General features: G+C 34.1%; 1 non-coding gene across 1 annotated transcript; it reads right to left on the bottom strand.

Moving 5' to 3' along the window:
- Positions 1-329: 329 nt before the first annotated feature.
- LOC131170092 (small nucleolar RNA R71) lies at positions 330-436 on the bottom strand. The gene has a single exon (XR_009141034.1). It is a non-coding gene; the product is annotated as a small nucleolar RNA R71 (small nucleolar RNA).
- Positions 437-8,145: the final 7,709 nt, after the last annotated feature.

The raw sequence follows: 8,145 nt of genomic DNA, 5'->3' as shown, positions 1-8,145 counted from the left end.
AAGGATTTTAACCCAGTGTCACTAGACCCACAGTGGAAGCCAACAACTTTGAATTGAAACCAGCATGGCTCCAAATGATTCAACAAACCCAGTTTGCAAGTTCACCAACAGAAGACCCACACTATCATCTCTAGTGCTTTCTTGCCCTATGTGACACATTTAAGATGAATGGAGTTCCTGATTAAGCAATAACACTCAGAGCATTCCCATTCTCCCTTCGGGAAAGAGCAAGGAAGTGGTTACTTTCTCAGCCGACTGGAATGTTCACCACTTGGGAAAACCTCTCTCAAGCATTTCTAGCAAGGTATATTCCACCTGCAAATACTGTAAAACTGAGGCTTGAGCTCAACACCTTCAGACTAAAGGAAGGAGAATTACTCTATGACGCATGGGAAAGATATAAAGACCTGTAGAGGGAATGTCCACACCATGGCATAGAGGATTGGCTATTAGTGCAAAATTTCTATAATGGGTTACTACCCTCTACAAGGAGCATAGTTGATTCAGTTGCAGAAGGTGATCTAATTGAGAAAATAGTGACACAAGCACTTGAACTTCTAAAAAGGGTTACATACCATAATTATGAGTGGTCAAATGAAAGAGGAAATCCAAGGAGAACTGTAAGGGTCCTGGAAGTAGACACCCTAAGTATGATAAATGCTCAATTTGATCAGCTCACAAAGAGACTCGAAAGAATGCAAGCCAACGTAGTTGGTACAAACAGTCAACGTGAGGACAGCTATGGAGGAGGATACATGAGTTCAGAGTATAGCAATTTTAATGAAACCTCCACAGAACAGATGAACTATGTGAATAATGGAGGAAACTTCAACCAGAGGCAAACCAACAATCCATATTCAAATACTTACAACCCTGGATGGAGAAACCACCCAAATTTCTCATGGTCCAATCAGCACAACTAGCCAATAAACAAGTAACAAGGGTACAAACCACCAGCACCCCATGGATTTTAGAACAGAGGTCAAAACTTTGCACAGCATCACTACCTCTCCAACCTCAATAACCTGAACTGAAGATGACCATGGAAACCATGATGGAAGGATTCCTAGCAGCCCAACAACAACAAAATCAATTGATTAAACAACTGACTTCCAGAATGGACCAACTTGGCACTCATAACAAGATGCTAGAGAATCAAATCGCTCAGTAAGCAAGTTCTTCAAGTAAGGCTACTAGCAAACTGCCTAGCCAACTAGAAATTGAAAGAGCAAAAGCATGAAAAATATTAGTTTAGATAATTGAATTCAAAATTTTTCTTCTAGGGTCTCATGCATCATGCAAGATTCATTATGTACCTATTTGATTTCAATGTTCAATATCATATTAAAACACTTTTAATATGTTTTTGGATCTACATTTTCCATTTAAGATTTTAGAATTAACAGATTAATTCATTAGAACTCTATATTAAACCAAGAACATGTGCACTAACCTTTTGATACACTGTAGTTGTGTTTGGTACCTTTGGGATGCACCTAGGACACCAGATGTTGTCCCTCTAGCTTGTCCACACCAAGATCACCAATGTCTGCCCCTTGAACAGCTTCTCAAGCCTTTTCAATCAATTAGAAATTGAGGTTTTGCCTTTTAAAGAGGTTACAGATGTATATTGGACACTAGAAACGATTTCTAGCAATTTTAATTCAAAAGAATGTTGGCAATTCTCTTTGAATTGATAAGAGATGAAGAATAAGAGAAGAAAAGGGATGAGAGGTGGCGACACCTTTTGATAAAAAATCAGAATGCTTGTTTTGTTCTTTCCTCCTTTCCCTTATATAGATAGGTCAACACTTAAAACCCTTACCACATGTCATCTTCTGATTAGCTCAGAATTTTAATTGACCTAATCACATTAAGCCAAGTGTCAAAGCTAGATTTAATCTTGACTTTGATCATCTTACATGATTAGAAGACAAATGGCAAGCTTATGTGTAGTGCCATGTGTCACCATTTCATGGTGCCACATGACACCCTCTGAAATGACCAAATTACCCTTGTGTCTTAATTTTGAGTTCTCAACCCAAAATAATTATTTTTCTTCTTCTAATCAATTTATATCAAATATAAATTAATTAATTAAACTCAATTAATTAATTTCTCATAATTAAATTCATATTTAAACACTTTAAATATAAATTTAACTTATACTATGCATCCAATAACCTAGATTTGGTTTCAAGCCATACTAGGGACTTTACAATCTAATTGCAAACCAAAACCTATTTAATTAATTAATTAAACTCTTTAACTAATTAATTAAATCATATTTAACTTGGTGATTACTTATGTATATGTGTGACTCACTAGGCTCATCACTAATTGGCAATGAGCTATGATATTAACTCTTAATATTATTAGAATACTTTCTTACCATAAATGATTTCTCTAAATTATTTTAGGCATCTCATAGACCATGGTTAACACCTAGCATAGCATGCCATGGCCACCCAATTAGTAATAAGGAATACCTTAAATGAACCTTTTATCATATATTACCATGCATTAGAATCTCTCTGTTATAAAATCCCAATTCGAGCTGGAGTCATAGTTTATGTCAAACTCCATTTGCTATGAATATTATATTCTCTTTCAATTCTAGTTCTTTATTAAAAAGATTTTCTCATCATAAACTTTTTTCTGATTAAATCTATCTGTCATGGCCAAGAACTTAAAACATCAAGAACAATTAAATGAATATAGGATTTTATCCCTATTTACTTAGGATAACAGATTCCATCTTGAACAACACCTACCTCCATTTATAACTAGTAGGAGACAACACATGCCCATATACCCATACACAGTATAAGTATGAAAGCAGTGTCAAACTCAAACCACCTCTATACAAGATAACTGTGCTATCTCAGGTCTAAAGATTATATGCACTGATATGATTTATGACAATGCATTGACAAGAGTAAACTCCATGTGCTTGTCATAAATGTCACTGGTTCGGCCTACTTATCATGTATAAGTGCCTATCATGTTTGTTATATGGCATGAGACTCAACATTCCATCTTATTTATATCTCATATAGATACATTTGGAACAAACATGAATACAATCTTTCTAGATAAGTCATGTCCTATGTGAAGTATCCTCAATTGTGAACCAATTTATGATACTTTGTGCTAGGAATACTGTCACTCATATTCTTAACAACTTAAGAATAGAATTTCTAACAAAATATCAATAGACATTTTCTATTACACGTAAATATATAATATAAATGGAAAAGTGAAAACGCCTTTATTAATAAAACATGCATAAGATACATACTAAATGATATACTCTAGGGAATACTACTAACAATCTCCCACTAGTACTAGAGCCATTCATTACAATATCTTAGAACCATCTTCTCAAGATGTCGGTCAAGCTGAGTTTGTGACATAGGCTTATTGAATGGATCAGCTAGATTTTTATATGATGCTATTTTTTGCATGGCTACATCGCCTCGCCTAACTATTTCTCTGATAATGTGGTAGCGCCTTTCTATGTGTTTGGACTTCTGGTGAGACCGAGGTTCGTTAGCCTGTATGACTTCTCCATTGTTCTCATAGTAGAGTAGAACTGCTGACTCAATGGAACGAACTACTGCAAGTTCTATCACGAACTTCTTTATCCAAACAGCTTCCTTTGCAGCATCTGATGCAGCAATACACTCAGCCTCTGTAGTGAAATCAGTAGTCGTACTCTGTTTGGAACTCTTCCAATTGACTCCACCTCCATTACAAATGAACACATATCCAAAGGTAGACTTTCTATCATCGATATCTGATTGGAAATCAGAATCAGTATAACCATCTAGTTGTAAGTCACCACCTCCATATATCAAGCATAAATCTTTAGTTCTTCTCAAGTACTTAAGGATATTCTTGATAGTTATCCAATGTTCAAAACCTAGATTGGATTCATACCTACTAGTCAAACTAACAGCATATGCAATATTCGGCCTAGCACACAACATTGTATACATCAAACTTCCAATGGCCGAAGCATATGGAATCCTGGCCATTTTATCTCTTTCTTCAGGTGTCTTTGGAGACATCTCTTTAAAAAGGTGGATACCATGTCTCACTGGTAACAATCCTCTCTTGGAATCAAGTATGTTAAACCTCTTTAACACCTTTTCCAAGTATAGACTTTAGGATAAACCAACTATTATTTTTGCTCTATCTCTATAAATGCGAATTCCAAGAATATAGGTTGCCTCCCCTAAGTCTTTCATGGAGAATGTAATTGACAACCATACCTTTACAATTGTCAACATACCTATGTCATTACCTATCAATAGAATATCATCCACATATAAGACAAGGAAAGTGATAGCACTATCACTAACCTTCTTATATACATATGGCTCATCCTCATTTTTGATAAAACCAAATGACTTAATGGCTTCATCAAAACGGATATTCCAACTCCTCGAAGCTTGTTTCAACCCATAAATGGATCGCTTTAGCATAAATACCTTGGAACCATCATGGGATTCAAAACACCTAGGTTATTCTATGAAAATGTTTTCTTTCATGTATCCAATGAGAAAAGCTATTTTGACATCCATATGCCAAATCTCATAATCATAGTATGCAGCTATTGCTAATAGAATCCTAATTGATTTAAGCATGGCAATAGGTGAAAAAGTCTCCTCATAGTCGATTCCTTGCCTTTAGCAAAACCCTTTCGCTACTAGCCTTGCTTTATAGGTCTCTACCTTTCCATTAGAACCAATTTTCTTCTTAAAATCCCATTTGTTCCCTATAGGTACGATACCTTCAGGAGGGTCAACAAGATCCCAAACTTTATTCCTATATGTGGAATCAATCTCGGATTTCATAGCATCAATCCATTTTGAATAATTTATATCTGATATAGCCTCTTCATAGGTAAGTGGATCATCTCCATGATCTACTTCTTCATGAGTAGACAACTCTTGTTTTTCTTTATGAAGAAAACCATATCTCACTGGTGGGTGAGAAATCCTAGTTGATCTGCGAGGAATTATAGCAGATGTTTCATTAACAAATGTAGGTTGACTAGATGGATCTATATCTATCTGATTTGTTAGTTGGTCAGAATTCTCCAATTCTAACTCTATTTGCCTTCCTTTGCTTCCTTCTTGAACAAACTGTTGTTCAATAAATGTGGCATCTCTACTTACCACAACCTTTTGTGATGTAGGCAAATAAAAATAATATCCAAAACTCTCTTTTGGATATCCAACAAATTGACCCTTTTCTGATATGGTTTTCAATTTATCAGTGTTCAGCTTTTTAATATAAGCTGGATAACCCCAAATCTTAACATGCTTAAGACTTAGTTTTTTTCCATGCCATATTTCATAAGGTGTGGAAGATATTGATTTTGATGGAATCCTATTCAGGACATGCAAAGCTGATTCTAATGCAAATCCTCAAAAGGAGATTGGCATATTAGTATAGCTCATCATACTACGTACCATATCCAATAGGGTACAATTTCTTCTTTTAGATACACCATTTAGCTGTGGTGTTCTTGGAGGAGTCAGCTGGGAAATAATGCCGTGCTCTTTCAAGTATTCATCAAATTCAATACTCAAGTATTCACCTCCACGATCTGATCGAAGAGCTTTAATACTTTTTCCTGTTTGATTTTCTACTTCAGATTTAAATTCTTTAAACTTTTCAAAGGATTTTTGTTTGTATTTTATCAAATACAAACACCCAAACCTTTATTTATCATCAGTAAAGGTAATAAATTAATGAAAACTGCCTCTAGCCATTTCTTTAAATGGACCACATACATCATTATGTATTAGCTCCAAAATATTTTCAGCTCTTAGCCCTTATCCAATAAAGGGTGATCTGGTCATTTTGCCTTGAAGGCAGGATTCACAAGTTGGAGTAGGTTCAGAATCCAATGAGGATAGAATCTCCATTTTCTCCAGTTTTGCAATCCTATCTTCTGCAACATGACCTAACCTTAAGTGCCAAATATATTTTGAACTTGAGTTGATTTTCATCATGGCATTGCATTCATTTAGATCACTTGCATTCAATTTTTGTTTATCATTTTTATCCAAATAATAAAAACCATCATGCATATAACCAAGCCAACATATTTATTTCCAAAATAAATATTGCAAACATCATCTGTGAACTAAAATTCATAACCATCTCTAGTCAAACTAGATATCGAAATGATGTTCTTAAAAGCATCAGGTACATATAAGATATTATTCAAACATAACACATGCCCAGACATGTAAAAAGATTTAGATCCTATGGCTAAAGCTTCAATAGTTGAGCCATCGCCAATCCGGGGTCTAACATCTCGAGAACACAAGCTGCTCCTGTTTACTAGTTCCAGCATATCATAAGAAATGTGAGAACTGGCACCAGTATCTAAAACCCAAGCTGTAGATGAACTATGAGTATCATCAGAATCTAAATAATAAGATATGGACTACCTTCCGAAGGTGTATCCTTCTTGTCCTTCAGTGAAGCAAGATACCCTGGGCAGTTCCTTTTCCAGCGCCCATTCTACTGGCAGCGGAAACACTTTCCTTTGCCTCCATCAGCTTTAGTCTTCCCTTTCTTATCACACCCTACCCCTCAGTAAGATGTAACATGATCCCATAGTACATCTAATGAATCACCGTACATTGTCTACCGGTAACCCATTAAATATATTACAAGGGATTTTAAAATAATTTTCTTACTTTTAGAAGGTGGAGAGCACTTTTGATAGGAATTAAAAACTTTTACTTGAAGTTTAAAGAATAGTTAAAATTTTTGTACATTTTTATTTTTAAACAAATTTTGGAAAATTTTAGACAGAATGCCGTCTATATTTGGGAAAAATAGTTCTTCAAACACCTGTAAAAGCACTTCCAATAATTCATTTCATTAAAATCAACCACTTCCACAACACAAATCAACATCATTTCTCTCAACTCTATAATTCAAAACAATGCTCAATTCAGTTGTCTTCAAAAATAATATTAAATGACTTCATTCATATTCCACTAAAGAAAAATTAATTTACATTCATTACAAAACTCAAAAATAAGTTTAAACATTATAATAATTTGCATTTCATTACATACCAAAATAATATTACAAAAGTTTTATACATTTACTCAAATAATTTACACACATATATTTACATGCATAATCAAAATTTAATATACAAGGGTATACTTATAATATACTCGAGGCTAATCACAAGCACTCTTCAAGGTGCAACTGTAGGAATCTCACTCAACTGCTCTATCTCTACTCTCACCTGCGACAGTATAGAAAGCTATCGCTGAGTGGTGAACTTAGTGGTACACAACTATAATTAAAATGTAATACAATCAATATATATTGATAATAATTATAGTAAAAATTTTGGAATCTCGAAACTTAACCAATTTCCAAATGTCAAAATTTTCATTGCCAATAATAATAGTCACTTGTTAAAATAACCTTGATCAAAATTTCAATTTGTTAAATCACAACTGAATAATAAAAATAATTCCTGCCATTATGGAAATAAACAATTATTTTAACAAAATCATTTGTGCACAATCTCATTTAAAATCACAATTTCTTATCAATCAAAACCCATTCTTTATCTCACTAACTATGCAAGACTAATTTGAATGGGCCATATTCGAGGTGATTCTAACTCCCTATGGTCGGGGAGGTCGAATCATTATGCACAGTACACAACACAATAATGCAACTTCCAATGGGTCCATAACAAATACTTAGATCTAACCTGTAATAAGAGGAGGATCTAAGCCTGTGCACATACCATGATATTCAAAACAAAACAAAGCTAACTCCATTGTCTCATCAACATATGATATGGAGATGGGTAATAACCTAGTCAAGCATCTATAGTGAGATGTAAAACCATATCATGCATTTCTTTGTCCTTTTGTGACCATAAATCACAACACAATATTAATTCAAGATCAATTCCAATATTCCATAATTTTTTTATGCTCATCACAATCCAAAACAAAATTTTGTATTTTGTTCATGCAAATTGCTCGTCATAATTCAAAATATAATTTATCCAGTCCAAAACAATATTCAATAATTGTTGAAATAATATTTTACAAAACTAAATTCATGCTTGCTATACCA

The sequence above is a fragment of the Hevea brasiliensis genome, chromosome 10, assembly GCF_030052815.1.
Source record: "Hevea brasiliensis isolate MT/VB/25A 57/8 chromosome 10, ASM3005281v1, whole genome shotgun sequence".
NCBI classification, from domain to species: Eukaryota; Viridiplantae; Streptophyta; class Magnoliopsida; order Malpighiales; family Euphorbiaceae; genus Hevea; species Hevea brasiliensis.
Note: the sequence above shows the minus strand (reverse complement) of the source record. Positions and strands in the feature narration are given on the sequence as shown.